Source organism: Ctenocephalides felis, unplaced genomic scaffold (genome assembly GCF_003426905.1).
Source record: "Ctenocephalides felis isolate EL2017-DRISC unplaced genomic scaffold, ASM342690v1 CF-g0.4_SCAFFOLD_03570, whole genome shotgun sequence".
Taxonomy (NCBI): Eukaryota; Metazoa; Arthropoda; class Insecta; order Siphonaptera; family Pulicidae; genus Ctenocephalides; species Ctenocephalides felis.
In genome coordinates this window covers 8,562,183-8,580,103 of record NW_020539724.1, presented here as the reverse complement: position 1 = coordinate 8,580,103, position 17,921 = coordinate 8,562,183, and the positions used below count along the sequence as shown (strand labels likewise).

At 25.9% G+C, this 17,921-nt stretch overlaps 1 protein-coding gene and 1 pseudogene across 1 annotated transcript in view; one reads left to right on the top strand and one right to left on the bottom strand.

Moving 5' to 3' along the window:
• The window catches only part of LOC113382856 (long-chain fatty acid transport protein 1-like), a 233,745-nt gene that overhangs the window by 104,252 nt on the left and 111,572 nt on the right, over window positions 1-17,921 (top strand). The window lies entirely within an intron of this gene.
• On the bottom strand, window positions 1,056-4,088 carry LOC113382857 (annotated as a pseudogene).

Genomic DNA, 17,921 nt, shown 5'->3' with positions numbered 1-17,921 from the left:
TCAATTGTATACTGTATCATCAATAACATAGGAATTGTATTATCACAATCATAATAACTATCCAAGCAAAAATGGTGTATTTATTCAGCTGTAAAATATTAGATGTATAGATATGTTTAATGAATTGGTATTTCTACAACCATTTCGACAAGTTCATCAATTTTAAGACTACAGTAATAATAGATTTATTTAAAATACAATGTCAAACCTTCAGCAGTCCATGTAGGAGTAAAGGTAAAGTGAAAATTATGGCAAAATATAAGATTTTGAAAGCGGGCATCCATGATTCAGTTAACATTTTGTGAGAATTTTTAGTTAATATTGAATTTTGTAATTAAAGAAAAAAAATGGAAATAAAACTGACCTTTTCATTTGTTTTCTCTACATGTTTGTGCACAGTGTCAAAACCAGTATTTTTCAAATGTCCTTAGCACGGTAATATAAAAATAAAACCGGGAAATTGATTAAAGTACATAGTAATAGGTAAATCACACAAATTGATTTATATTTTTTATTTATATTACATTGCTATCAATGAAACTAATCTTTGTAAAGTAAAAAGTATTACAAAATGCCTGAAAATAATAACATTTTGGACTTTGCCTTTTGGAATGTGTGAATAGTTTCATCAACATAAAAAAATAATCATTTAAAAAATGTTTATAATAAATTTATAGTAATTAATCTAACAGAAATATATAAACTTCATAATATTCATATTAATAACATTAAAACATTAGAATAATGTTTAGTGTACTTCTAAATACCAAATATTTTTGAGCAAATCATCATATTCACAATAGCCGTTCACATAAATGCAAAGAAATAAAATTACTTGTTTAAACAGAGAATATGTATCATGTTAGATAAAATAAATTACTGATAGAACTTTTTAATTATTTATTATAAATTTTTCAAAATTACCAAACTAGATCTTGCAAATGTAAAAAGTAAGCTAAACTCTGAACAAGAACATGCACAGTCAATAAATAAACACTGAATATGAGATATATATAAAAATTCTATTTGTGATATAAAATAAAAATGTGATCCCTAATTTTACATATATTGTCATTAACTTATATTACTTATTGCTTTTATATACATCATTATAACAACCGATTTAATTCATAACCTTATTTTTCCATTAATTATATCATCATATAAGGCCTTTGTGACTGTTTGATATCTACCAGATGAATCTACATAATAAACTATATCTCGTATTCGATCTACATTATAATTTTCAATTTGGAGGTCCCTTTTTTTAAGTTTAAATGTGCCTGTCATTGGCATCTCAGACATAACTCGTATGAATAAAGGTCTGGCATAGGCAGGTAGAGACGCCAAAAGACCTTTACATAGTCCTCCATGTCTATTTTTGATCAGGGTCGACTATAGCAGCCATGCCTGCACGACCTTCCAAGTTTGGTATCTTAAGAAGATAAATATGATAGTAGTCTTATAATAGTAGATAGTTATCTTATAATCTTCGAGGTAACACTTGTTATTCAAATGGTAATTTAGAAGTGGTAGATAAGTGCCTTAATATTATAATTTTTTTAATATGTTGTATCTAATTATAAAAGACTAAATAAAATATTTTACCTCAACTCCATAAACAACGCAATCTTTAAGTCCAACAATTTTACTAATCACTGCTTCCACTTCTGAAGTTGCAACATTTTCTCTCTCTCCACCTAAGTAAAGTATATTGAAATCAATCTTTTTTGTTTCTTTAAAAGAAATTTATTATTAATTTAGCAAATATTTAAACAATACAAAAATACACTATCAGATATGAATAATTGCTCAATAATTAAAAAAAATATTGTTATATGCTAGTTACAAACATAAGATTATTAAAAATAAACACAATTCTTATTTATGATTCGGTTGTTAAGTGATTTAATACTATAATCTTACCTATATGTATCACCAGTTCTGTCTTTGAAGTAGAAGTAACCAAGCATATCGATAACTAAAATATCACCAGAGTTAAAGAACATGTCCCCAGAGCGAAAAACGTCTCTCAAAATTTCTTTTCACTCGCTTTAGCGTCTGCGTAACCACTAAAAGAATTGGCAGCTAATTTGGATTAATCTTTCCAACCAGAACACCTGTTTCACCAGGTTGACATCTTGTGCAATAGCCTTCAGCATTGCGAATAGGTTCACCAGTTTCTTCATCACACCTGGTAAAAAAATTATTATTAACTAGATTCAAGATAAAATAATTCATAAGATATAATGTGATTTAATTAATATATAATTTGTAATGAAGAAGTGAGAATAAATAATAATGTCTTACTTGATTAAGGCTACAGGATAGAAAGCACCAGCATACCTCGGCACAAATCCTACTGCACCAGGCGTAGAATCAATATTCACTATAATGAAACATAAATAATTTTATCTCTAAGTATATAGCATAGACAAAACCAAAATTTTACGTGAAAACTAACTTCTTCATGAAAATAATACTGATTTTTTTTACCTAAGTTCGAGTTGCCCTCAGTGGCTCCATAAAATTCACCAATTTGTTTAACATTGAATCTTCTCTGAAAGTCCTCCCAAATTTGAGGTCTCAGCCCATTGCCAACAATCAGACGTACTTGATGAGATGTATCTTCTGGTTTCTTTGGAACTGCTAATAAATACCTGCACATTTCTCCAATATACTGTGCGACCTATATAAATCAACTAATTTTATTAGTTAGATGAACAAAAATAGTGCAATTCAGTACAAAAATATATAAACTCACGGTGCAGTTATATTTGATGCAATCTGGCCAAAAATTTGAAGCTGAAAACTTTTTTTTAGTGTGACCGTAGCACCTCTCAGTAGCATTTGTCCAACTCCGACCATACCGCCAGCAGTATGATACAATGGTAGTGGATCATAAATAATATCATTGCTGCTGATATTTAACATCTTATTAACACCGATCACCATAAACATGAACCTGTAAAAAATATCACAATGATTATACAGCTAAAAATCAGTTCATCATATATTTATCATATCTTCTACCTTGTATTGCTAATGACCGCTGCTTTAGGCATTCCAGTAGTTCCAGAAGTATAAATATACATAATTTTATCAGATATATTGCCTTTTGCAATTTCTTCTACCATTTCTGCCTTTTCAGCATGCCTACTAAGTTGCCCCTGAGGTCTTTCCAACCTGGTTGCACACTAATGGACTCTTGTGCAGCATCTCTGAATTGGTATACAGGCAAGTTGGCAACTTCTGGAGCACCAGTAACATCTTTCAAAGCTAAAAGGAATATAATAATAACGCTAATATATATCAATTAACTTTCTGGTCTTCACAAATAATTCAGATAATGATTGTGATTATTATAATTACCTTCAACAAGTTCTGTTCCAACAATGATTCCTTTGCAGTTAGCAGCGTTAATAGAATGAACCAATACTTCCTTTCTCAAATTATTATTTATCAGAGCAGTAACCAAGCCAACTTTAGCCAGACCTAACCATAAACAAACAAATTCTGGTCTGGTTTCCATATATAAAGCAATTGCATCTCCTCGTTTGAAGCCTTCACGTTTAAAATATGCTGCTATTTGATTACTATACTCCTCAACCTAAAAATCAATATAATATTAATAAACTTTTAATAAATATATACATAGATGTTCATATTTTTTTATTTAAAGTTTTTCAAAATCATCAAATTTTTTTTACCTGTTTGAAAGTCCACTTTTCATTCTCAAATTGAAAAGCAATTTTATCAGGTTGTTGATCAACGACTTCGCTAAAAATTTTAACTATAGTCATATTTCTATATTCCCATTTCTTCAACAGCAAATTGAGCATCAGGAATCTGTGTCCAGCCCTACAATATTAAACAATATAAAAAATTCAGTAAAAAAGATAAATATCACTTCTACATTTCAAGCAATCTGAATGTCCAACTACTTTCCAAAAGATTTAGCAGCATTGGGTAATGAGAACAATTTGCAGCAAAACAATGAATTGAAATTAAAATATAATTTATCATTTATCACTTACATCAGATCCCTGGGTATCGTCCTGTACAAAATATACAGCCATTTGTACCTGCCTCCGTGTTACAATGAAAACTAAACTCCCAAAGACAAGGATTGCAAGGAGATTTTTGGTCCTGTGACATACAAGATGACAACAGCAGCTGCTGCCAGAAAATATAGAACATGCTTTTTCTGTTTATCAGTCACGTCTAACAACATTTTGATTGATTTCTAATATAATATAATTCTAAATGATCCTTGGCTTTAGTTTTCATCGAACGAAATTCTTCGGTAATAGTCTTCTAACAAAAGTCGATGGAGTCGAATTTTACATATTCAAGAGGTTGTGTTGCGTGTGGTTTATCTAACAATAGAGAAAATATTGAGAAAATGAAATATAATTTTGAAGTATCATATAAATAATATCACTAGGTTGGGTAATAGTTAAAATGGCACAGAATTTTGATCAAGTCCACGTTTTGGACAACCTGATGCCAGGATCCAAATTTACTTTAAAATATATAATATGTTAAAATATATCATTATCACTATTAGAAAATAGACAAAATTGCCTTCTAATATAAAATAAATAAAATATGTAGGATAATAAGTGAGTTGCTATCTAAAAGACAGGTAGATTTTGGAGAATATCACCTAAAATTTAGGAGATTATATAATCAAAACAGCTTATAGTACTATTTTACTTAAAAATATATAGTATGTTAAAATATATCATCATCACTATTAGAAAAAAGACAAAATTGCCTTCTAATACTAAATAAATAAAATATGTAGGAGAACAATTGAGTTGCCATCTAAAAGGCAGGTAGATTTTGGAGAATGTCACCTAAAATTTAGGAGATTATATCATCAAAACAGCTTATAGATCTATTTTACTGGAAAATATGTAGTTTGTTAAAATATATCATCATTACTATTAGAAAAAGGACAAAATTGTCTTCTAATATAAAATAGATAAATTGGATTGCCATCTAAAAGACAGTTAGATTTGGAGAACATCAACTAAAATTTAGGAGATTATATCATCAAAACAGCTTATAGATCTATTTTACTGGAAAATATGTAGTATGTTAAAATATATCATCTTCACTATTAGAAGAAAGACAAAATTGCCTTCTAATATAAATAAATAAAATATGTGGGATAATAATTGGGTTGCCTTCTGAAAGACAGGTAGATTTGGAGAATATCACTCAAAATTTAGGAGATTATATCATCAAAACAGCTGTAGTAAAAGTAGCTTATAGATCTATTTTACTTAAAAAAATATAGTATGTTCAAATATATCATCATCACTATTAGAAAAAAGACAATATGCCTTCTAATATTGAACAAATAAAATATGTAGGAGAATAATTGGGCTGCCATCTAAAAGACAGGTAGATTTTGGAGAATATCACCTAAAATTTAGGAGACTATATCATCAAAACAGCTCATGGAACTATAATTTTTATTATAGAAAAAGTTAATTTTAGCAAAAGAAGTAATTTGCATCCAACAAATAATAATTTCTTACAGAGTTAACAATTTAACAACTTTCACCAAGCGGAATTTCTCTTATAGAAAGAAATTTTTAATCATCAGTATACTTTGCTAGTATATTTGATGTTTAAGATGAGAGCTATAAATATAAAACTAAATAATAAAAATGTTAAATAAATATATAATTCAACATGTGAAAAATTATTCGAATCATCAATATAATCACCAATAATAGTATATGCTTCTAAAATTATATAAGTTAATTAAAAGTCAAAGACAAAGTTAATTACAAATTATATTAGTTAATAAAATTAAAAAATAAAAATTTAGAGTTATACTATTTAGTTAAAAGTATATTTTAATTTAGTTTAGCATAGTTAATAGAACTCTATTAGATAAGTTTACAAGATTATTTGAACTGAGCCTAGTTTAATGTAATTATTTTAAGCACGTGCTCCTCAACAACAATAATATTAAGACTAACACTGGACAGCCTGATAAATGTTTACTTTCTGTTTAATATCTACCCCTTTATAATTATTAAAATTAAAAAAAAAATCTTTTGTACTATTTATTATAAACAGTATTAAACATTCAAATAAAGCTAACATTAATATTTGAAACAATCAGCATTATTATTATATAACACATTACATTACTGGTCTGCGCTATTTATTATGATTGTATACGACGAATGAAAATAATAATTGACCTACAATGTACAAAGTACATGAAGACAGATCAGTTGCTTATCGACTTTTTAACGAGTTTGTTTTTTTCGATGGAATCAAGCTGACTGACAAAAATCCATCACTAAGAAATGAGATTATTTTGTTCTTTTGATAAAGGAAAAAAATCTATCATTGTAACCAAAAACAGAGATATCTTTTGAAACTGGCACATCGAAGTTATTGGTACTATTAACTGGCACAGTACGTATTGATGATCACTGTTGATAAAATAATATTCATATATAAATAAAATGTGAAAATTAAATAATTTATAATAAGTAATAGATTCTTATGTGTAAATTTGTGTAAAAGAATAAAAATATACTAATATATTAATAAACGAGGAATTAAAGGAGCACATATTGCCCTCCTATATTGCATGTATTCAATAGCGGTGCATTATGAACACTGATCAAGGTTACGCAGCATGGTCGAATATGTATCAACGTCGACAAAACTATCATATATATATATATATATATATATATATATATATATATATATATATATATATATATGTATATATATGTATATATATGTATATATATGTATATATATATGTATATATATGTATATATATATATATATATATATATATATTTATATATGATATCTTCCTTAATTAAAAATAACTTCTTCTGAAGTTCAATGAAAATTTTTCTAGAAGTTGAAGAAAATCTTAATCTAAATCCGGTAAAAAATATTTATTGACTAAAAAAGGGATGAAATATTGTTCTATTGACTATTACGAAATAGGAGTTTGCAGTAGGAAGGTGAAAATTTAGGGTCGCATGTTGCATGTGTTTTTTAGTTAGAAATTTTATGCTAAGATATTTTACTATTTACTTACAATTAGTATGAGTATTAAAGCTTTAAATGTTTATTCATCTACATGAAAACCATATTTTTTTATATATTATAATCAATTAAAAATGCTTTGTTTGATCAATAATATAGTAAACTAAATGAAATAGAATTAAATAAACATCTATATAAAAATAACAAAACAAAACAAAATTAACGAAACCAAAAATTATAATATGTATATCTAATAAAATAAATATGTATAGACATTTAACTAATTAAAAAAAAATTATTATTAAATCTCTCTAATAAAAGCATATAAACCCCCTCCAATGAAATCGATGGTTTTTCCACTAATCTATCATAAATTTTATAGCACTAATCAATCTTTATAATTTTTTCAACTGAAGAAACAATATAGATGAATTTAATATTTTTATTTACATATTTCGTTGTTAAATATAGACTGCAAAAGGTTCAAAGTCATCTTTGGTTAAAAAACTTTCTAATTGCAAATGCAATACAAGTATTATTTGTACATTGACAAGGAGAAGTGAACATGTGACTAATAATATGTAAGAAATATATACACTGTAACCATGTACATATTTGTAATAGATATAATATTCAGAAGATACTTCATTATAATAATATGGTTTTGAATGTCAAAATCTTTTCATAAAGAAGTGTATACCTATAATTAATTATTTATGGTGCATGTAAATCGATAGGTGTTGATGTCTCATTGTAAAACAAATAAAATTTTAAGCATTACTGAAATTTAATAATTTTAGCGAAATTGCCTGCTTGATATATTGCATGTTAAATAAAAACAGTAGTAAAATTTAACTCCACTGTTTTCAGGATGGTTTTTAGAGATACAAAGCCTAAAATGTACTTTTACTCGATTTCACATTTTGGTATATCCCAAATGTTATCTAAATCCTTAAAATTTTTAAAACATTATTCTCTATCATCCTAGCATTGTAATTAAAACTCATGTTTGTAAACTTAAGAGCATTTTGATTACAAATCAATTAATCAAAGATTGTATCAACATCTATTTTGCAGCTTTTGAACAAAATATTTAAACACTTAAAAAAAATTAACTTAATGTTAGTTTCACCAACCAGGGATTCACCAACTATGGACAGAAATCTTCCATGCAAATGTGAACGGAAAGTTTGTATTTAAACAATTACCAATTAATATATTCATTGGAAATGATATAAATGAATTTATAGACTTATGCATACAATTAATATTTTTCCTAAACAATAAAATAAGTATCCATTATAATAAATTAAGAAATATATCAATCTTATAATATCACTGAAGTATGAAGAGTAATTTGTAGGTAATAATAAGATTACTACTTAGAGCAAATTAGCTCCAATAAAAACTAAGTGTGCTGTGACTTTCTGTATAAAGCAAAAAATTAAATATAAAACTAATGAAAAATATAAAAATACAATTAAATATAAACATGTCGTGCAGGAGACACTCTTTTGCAAAAAAGTGCCTCCTGCACGACTTCGTCAAGGGTAAAATAGAAGGAACAAAAGGAATGGGAAGAAGAAGAATGCAGACGATTGACGACTTACGCGAGAAAAGAAAATACAGGGAACTGAAAGCCAAAGGACATGATCAAGAAGTATGGAAGCAGAAATTTGAAAAGGAAAATACATGAAATAAAAAAAAATGGGGTAAAATGGTAATGGGATGAAGGGTAAGGAAATCATTTGTTTGTGGTGGCTCTTATACCATGGACCTGCCTTCGGGCAGACTACCATTTATTACTAAAATTAATGAAGAATATAAAAAACAATTAAATATAAAACCCGCCTAAGTAGCAATCCAAATTAAGTAAAAATATTAATGAAATTTAAAGCGTATAAAATACAATTGCGAAATTGAGAATTAATTTTTATGGAAAAGTCTGCCAATAGTTTATGAATACAAGAAATTTTGATAAATGTATGTAATTATAAAATTAGCTATATGATCGTTAAATCATAAACACACGAAAAAGTACAGATGTTTTCACGTGTTCATTAAATTATTTCATGTGGCCTCTAAAAATTTCACTTTTGCGTCACTTGCAACAACTTTCTATCACTAAACTATTTACCAAGCAAAATATATCCTTTATCCTTGTCACTACGACACTGCACAAAACCAAATTTAATTACAATATTTTATATATTATTATATCAATCACACATGGGGATATCCCAACAAAAAAGAGAGATTTTCCCAATTCCGACTTGAATGGTCGATGTCTCGCGTGCAACTGATATTTGTTAAGGCGAAGAATGAAGAACGCGCTTTAACGAATAGAACCAACTGGTAGTAGTTCAGTGATCTGCTCGGAACAGACAGACTTTGCAAACTTTGATGATAAGGGAAAATGAGATAAGGTCCATAGTGATTATTGTAATCAAATTCGTTAATGAATTTAATTTACGTCATTGTAAAAATATTATTTTGTTGGTCAAACTTCAAGAACAGGATGCTCGTTTTACAATATTTTGGTGAACAGGACTAGGTGTTCTATAAGCTGTTGGGAAGAACTATGCTTACTCCTGGGTTCATTTTTTTTTTTGAACGGCCCAGTGATTGTTTTTACTAATTATTATTGTCCATACTAATTAATGAATATTTATCTTCCTTCTGAATTCTATTACTAGAAAAGTTGATGGTCGTTTTTACAAAATTGTGATACTGTCCTGACAGGATATTTTCACTTTAGAATATATTCGGGCCATTTCTATTATATGTTAAAAATATATGAAATTATAAAAAAGTGATCATAGAAAATTCGACTCTATTCTTTGCATATCAATAAGTATCTATTTTCTTTCTGAAGTCCATTACAAGGAAAATTAATGGTCGTCCTTGCAAAATTGTGATAGTGCCCCGAAAGGATATTTTCACTTTACAATATATTCCATCCATTTCTATTAAATATGTTAAAGATATATAAAATTATAAAAAAGTGATCAGAGAAAAATCGATTCTATTCTTTACAAATTGTAAGTATTTATTTTCCTTCTGAATTCTATCACAAGGCAACTTTTGGGTCATCCATATATCATTGCCATACTGTCCCAAAAGGATATTTTTACTTCAAAATACATTCAAGTGTATAACTATTAAATATTTCGAGTGTATAACTATTTATTAAATGATTTCAGAATTATATTTTATTTGTATCAGATTTATTTTATTTTACTCCATGAGTGATAGAATAGTAGGTAACGTTTCTTACAATCATACTTTTATTTATTCAACATGATTTATAGAATTGTTTAAACCCCTTTACAAGTCTATTAAATTTCAGCATTTTTCCTTACCAACAGATGCTCCTATTTATGAAATATAATACTTTGCAAATTTTTACAAATAATAAGTTTATTCTAATAAATACCCTATCACACCCATAAGAAATTTGCTACATATTCTGCATCTATTTTTTTTATATATATGGACATATTTTAACTCTTACCAACTATATAGTTTATTTGAAGTTGAAATAATACTGGTAACTTCTACTCATTGTTATATATTTATTATACAAGTTTACCCTATATATTAATTAGTAATGATTTTTCAAATTAAATTATCATTACATTTATTTTTAAATATACCAATGGTTTCTGTATAACCTTGAATTGATGTTTGTAACTTTATGATAATGTTAATTGAGTTCTAACTATTAAGAGTGTGATATTTTTATTGTTATTATTTTAGAATTAATAGAGAAGTGTTAGATTTAAAAAATATTGTTACCTCAAGTTTGAAATTACTTGAGATGAGCAGAACTAACACAACAAATATGAAAATGTTGATTGAGACCATGAAGAACATTAAAATTAAACGCTTAAGAATTTATATAGTATTGATAAAATGAATCATGAATTTGATTCAATTTCAATGACTTTTATTCAATCTTCATTTGCTTGAATGCAATTATTTTAAGAACTTATTTGGGATTTCTTGTGAGTAAAATGTGAAAATAAACGAATAAAATATAAATATATAAAGGAATATGTTTATTACTATACTGACTTGTTTGACATTGTACTAAAAATAAAGTGCAACTGTGTACGAAGGCAAACTTTCTGTACTCGAAGAGAGAACCTTCTAATTTTCCATAACTGAAGCTTTCTCTTACTTTATATATATATATATATATATATATAAATATATACATATATATATATATACAAATATATTTAAATGTATCTGACAGTACATTAATTAAGTAATTACATGCACCACTGATTTTTGTAAAATAATATACCTTTAATAATTATAGAAATATACCATTGGAATAGCTATTTGTTTTAGAAGACTATGACTAGAAATTAAATTTGAAAAAAAAAAAATTATAACATATAAGAAACGTTAGAATGCCAAATTTAAGATTTTTGATGAATACTATTAAAAACAATATAATGAAATTATGTGTTTGATAAGATTTACATAAGTTCCATTCCCTATTTATACCAAAAACTATTCATTGAGAATCGTGTACGTATTTTATACTTTTATTCAATGCTAATCATTTCTTTCGTATATTCACTGCATGACATGCACAATTCCTATTAGGAATATTTTTGTAGAAATTTTATTTATAAACAGTCAATCCCAAATAGAAAAAAAAATTTGTAAGTGCTGAAGTGGTTTCGGAACTCATTATGTTACATCAAATATTTTATTGTTATTTTGATTTTGAAGAGTATTTCTTGTATATTTTAATATTGCCAGATATTTTAACAAACATTGTTTTTAGAATGAGATATATTACCTTTTAGCACCTCACGAATTATATTTTTATATTGTTTACAAATTTTACAATATGGTTTTATTACATTTATTTATGCCTCTATACAAAGTACGTTCTGCAACGTTTTTTATTGCCTTATAACATTATAAACAAAAACTTGCTCCATGTGATTTTCAAGTCTTTACGTCACAATACTGGAATTTCTAGTTTTTATGCAGACGTTAATTTTTCAATTGAATTAATTTGAATCGTTTACATTAAAATATATAATATATAAATGTGTAAACATTGAGAATAATAGTAACAATATAAATAATAAATATTTATACTGCAATAACATACTCTAGAATTCATAATAGGTAATAAAAATTTAGGTTTTGTTGTTTCTTGTAAATATATAGAGAATGAACTATTGCAAAAAGTTGCAAGAAAGATAAAATAATTTAAACAATATTTTCTGTGATTTTTCTTGAAATTAGGTTTAAAAAATGGTGAACTTTTTGGCTTTAAGAACTTTTACATTTATCAGATAGATACTTTCTATTTGCTTTAAAATTCAATACTACTAACTTATTATTACACTAATTAACAAATAAAGTTATGAATTTTTTTAAATTTTGGGTGTGCTAGAAAAGTCAAACGTATAAATAAAATTTTCTATATTTATTTAAATTATTTTTTAATTTTTAACGGTTTTAAATTCAAACAAGTCCAACTAAGTATTAACACAAAAAAGTTTTAAATAGTTCAAGTGTAAATGTTAATGTTGTGTTGTCCTTAAATATAATGTATGTAGTTTTTGTGATATTTTTGCCACATAGTTAGTATTATTTAGATTTAAAGGAATAATTATGTTTAATGTATAATTATCCAAATAACTCATTTATTTTATAATCTTCAAATGAAGATAAGTACTCATTTAGTAAATTAATACCGTGTACTTTATATTGAATGAAATAAAAAATCTTCTTCTAAAAAAAGAAAAACAAAAAACAAATTAAAAAAATGAGAAAAGACGACATCTCAAAAAATGAAATCATATGTACCACATATTGAACTCATGTATTAAAATAAATATAATCTCAATTTTACTTAGTGAACTAAGTTTTACCATAAACAAGACCAAGTTCAAGTGTATACTCTTGAAGCTAATAATTTTATTATTTTTACAAAACCGATGACCAAGTAAACAGATCGTTCCATTTAAGATACAGGAAAACAAAACTTTTATAAAAAGTGTTTTTTTTCTATAAAATTATCCATAATTTATCTCAGAGCTAAGTCTTGCATGAATCTAGGCAACGTCGAGCAACAAAAACTATATGATACGCGGTCACGTAACGGTTAACACATTTATTGCAGAGGAAGGAAACTTCACCTGAGAATCACGTACTTATCAAGATAATTTTATTATAGTAATAAGTCATCAGTAGTAAAATTTATTTCCTAGACAGATAAGTAGTAATAGTAATATAAATCATAAAAACATTCAAAAGTTTTTTCTTGGATAAGATTTCTCTGTTATGAGTAAGATAAAATAATTAAGGCTCTGTCAGATATAAAGGTATTGAATGAAATAAATCAAGTTGGAGTCATAATATAAATTTATCTAAAACATCGCGTCCATCGAATTTCCTTAAAAAAAAAAATTTTTTTTTTCATAGACTTTTCTTTTACCTTTGCTATCTAATCTTATTTTGGGAAGTGATATAAAAGTTCAAGTACATCATCGATCTATTGGTGACTAATTTTGACCATTTCTAAAATATGCTTATAAAAATATAATTAATATCTTTTTGAAGTAAAATTTCGCCCAATATAAGTTACGTGGCTGATTTACCATTTTCTCTATCAAGTACATCCTAGAATAGATCTATTACTAACTAATTAGAACAATCTCTAAAATATGCTTATAAAAATATAATTAATATCTTTTTGAAGTCAAATTTCGTACAATATAAGTTAAGTGGCTGATTTACCATTTTCTCTACGAAAATTAATTGCAAATGTAAGACTTTATAATAAACTTTGTCAAAAATTTAATAATGATGTTTTTATGATAGTAGTTGAAAACATAATACTCACTGCAAAGAAAGAACTTTTGAAGATGCATCATGTAGATTCTTGGATTTATGAATTCTTAAAGTTTCATAAAACTTTAAGAATTTCTTTAAAATATTGAAGATTTATTCCTTTATATATTATTCCTTATATATTATAACCAAGATATGATAAATAGATAAATAATGTCTGCTTCACCTCATATATTCACAAAATCAGAAATCCACTTTAAAATATTGTCTGATTAGGGTTAGGTCAATTTGGTTTAGTTAGGATGGTATTTACAAAAATTGACAAAAAAAGCAAAACTTTAATTTATGATTAATTTCAAATATCCAAAGAAATCTAGGAAAATCTAACAAAGATCAAACCATGCATGAAAAAATTCGTTGATTTACTACTTTATAGAAATATTTAATTCATAAAGTAAATAAATATATTGGTTTCATAGTACATCTTTTGTGTTATTATTAATTATTTTATAGATTCATATTCAATATAGTATTACGTAATGAATTATAAATTATTTATAACTTCATAAATAAAAAAACAAAATCAATAATTTTAATTATTATAAGTAAAATTATCATTGGAAGAATAAATTTTCTGGCACAATAATATTTGCAGTGCGCAATATTTTAAGAAAAATAAATGAATTTACTTCCAATTTATTCGAATTTAATTATTATACATTTATTTTTTTTACCTGAACTCAAATTAATTTGGACTTTGTATTCAATAAAAAACGCCTCATAACAAACATTAACTTATGCAAAAGTCATAGAGCAAATCATAAATATGATTAGATAATTTTTCATTATTTTAAAACAGGACAAAATAAATTGAAATATATTAAAACTATGATGTATTACAATTTTGCAATTGGCATGTTTAAATGTATTAAGAACACTAAAATATATTATTCATATTTAAATTTGCATATAAAACTATGTGATGGCGATTATGTTGAACATTCAATGCACGTCTTCTAGGAGAATGTTAATTTCAAAGTCAACACATTGCAAAATAAAATAAATTGATACTATAAAATGATTGAATTTTTATTTGGTTAGTCATGAAGCCAGAAAAAATTGAAGAATACACGTAGAAATTTTTAGTGTCATCAACCCGAGCTTTCTTTAGAATAAATTAAGAGCATCGCCAAAATCTTTCCAATTTATTTTGGTGTAAAACGAATTGTTGAAATAAGGTATTGCAAAGTTCGTTGTAATATGAATAATTGAATATTGATAATTAATTTCTAAGAAGCTTGTTTTTTATTTATTTCATGGCAATAGATACTCATTAAGTCATAAAGCATGTCGTTCTCCGAATAATTCCACTCCATTATTTATGGAATATAAATATTATTAAATAATATTTTGTGATTGCACTCCACCATTCAGAACAAAATTGCAGAAAATCCAGAACATTTTCAAAATTAGTTTTATCACTAAACAAATCTAGATCAATTATAAATAGAATAACATAACGTCTCTATATTATATCAATGAACATCTCATAAGCTCTGATAAACAAACTCTTTGTAATAGATGTTTATCCAGATATCTTTTTTTTATGTTACATAAATAAAAATAACTCTAAAGATCAATATATCGAATTCATCATTTTTCCAAGATTAAGAAGTTAATATCATTGTTGACAAAGTTTTAACGTCATTGATAAAAAAATTGATATAAATGGGGCTTTATCAGATGGCATAAATGGAATTATAGCATGAAATATAAAATATTGGAAAAATGTATAAAAATCGTATATTAGAGGAAGACTCTGCATTGAAAATAAAGATTGGATTGAACTCACAATGCAAATATCTACTCTTCGGAAAATTTTAAAAATTGATTAAAAAATATAAAATGTAAGATGCTAGCAACAATTTGTACATCTTTTATTCTCATATTCAATGATGCAAACAATGTAATGATGTAGTATGTGTATGTTTATCAACTTATTGTTAAGATGTTGTTTGCTCAATGTTTCCTTACTATAATTTTGGGTTATTTCCCATCACGTAGGAGCGGATATTTTAATTTCTCGAATTTTTAAAACATTCAATTTCTAACCGGACGTTTAAATAACTCGCTTGAAGCCAATTGAAATATTGTGTTGATCGTTACAACACGACACTAATTCAATAAATTGCCCTATTCTTTTAAAAGGCTCCTCTAAATTGCATATGGTGCGGGTGCATGCAATCGATTGAGAAAAAACAACCAGAAATAGTTCCTTATTTTAATTTTTTTTTCCAAAATAATTGATTAAAAACTAATAAATATTTATATGAAACTAGGTATAAGTGGCATGGTCTATATTTTCCAATAAAAAACTTATATCACTACTGATGGATATCAAGCTGTCCGCGATGGGAATGTAATCTCAAACCATATGCTCTCACGAACGAAAATTTCTATTATTATTTTAAAACTTTGCAAAGTTCATTTTTTTCATTACTGACGCATTTGTACATTTGATTGTCTAGTCTATTGCTACGCTCTGAATTACTTAATTAACAAATGATAATTAATGCTATATTTAAACAACAATAACATGTTAATTATTTGACCTTTTATTTTAACCCAATCGCTAGTATGCTCTATTTGTGACCCAGAGTTGGAGAACCGAAAAAATTAAGAATATTAAGTGGAAAAATATGGTTAGTTCATTGTTTGAAGAAAAAACTGTAGGTAAATTGCACGACATTAAAAAGTACATTTGCTTATCATAAAGGACGTAATTTACATATTATTACTTGAAATTTTAATGACAAAAATTGTATATAATCGGACCTTAAAATACTTGAAAAATAATTTAACTAAAGCGAAGAATTCCTTCTTGACTATTTTCTGAAATATTCATTTCAATTTACTAGTAAAAAGGACAAGTAGAAAGACAAGTATAATAATAATAAAAAATAAATAAGGTCTGTCGACTGTCGACAAAGAAATCTGATGATTTGACTTAAATAATTAAATAAATATTAGAAAATAAAATAAATTTATTAGAAATTGTAGGATTATCTGGACTCATAATAATTACAAAACAAATTCTTCATAAATATCTGAAATATTCATTTCCAGTAAAAAAAATCTTCATGTGCAATATTGATTATATAACTAAATTGAAAAATTACATAATGTTGTAATGAAAATCAAAATACAATTATGTTATCAATCAATTAAGTTCTATGGAATCAATCAAGGACAAAATCAATGATGAATCTTATACTGTACATATAAATATATATATATATATACATATATATATATATATATATGTGTGTGCATATATATACATAAACAAAACACACTTAATGAAATTTTGCAATAATTTATTTCATAAAGTTCTAAGTTAAAAACTGGTTTTTGGGCTATGACTGGTCTTATGAGAAGTGTAAGTTAACAGAAAGTTTACACATCTTATAAATGATTGAAAAATATGTTGTTTAACTTATAAAACAAATTTTCCGATCAGTCATTCATAAAATATATTAATTTTCTGTTAATTTGCACCGATGATTAGAAAAATCATAGCCCCAAAAGTCTGTACCTCACTGATAAATCCCTATGAAATAATGTTAGTGCAAAAATGGAGTGCACTGTGTTCTTATATTTACATTGTTAATATTTGTTCCAATTATAATATATTATAATATTATTTCACTATTAAATATGTATGTATAATATAATGCTGTATTATAACTTCCTAAGGCAATGTTTGAGGATTCCATAGCAATATTTAATTGAAATTAACCATTTATATCGACTCTGGCTATGAGATTGATCAGGTGTCGAAACGTATGTAATTTTAATAACTTTATATGAAATTGTGTAAGGATATATATATATATATATATATATATATATATATATATATTGAACCTGCGCAATGTAAGATAACCTCAAAACTAAATCAAAATTCTCTTACCTTCTAATTGTTGTTTTTATCACACAAGTTTGATATTAGTTAGTCTTTTACCAATTAGGAACACTAAATC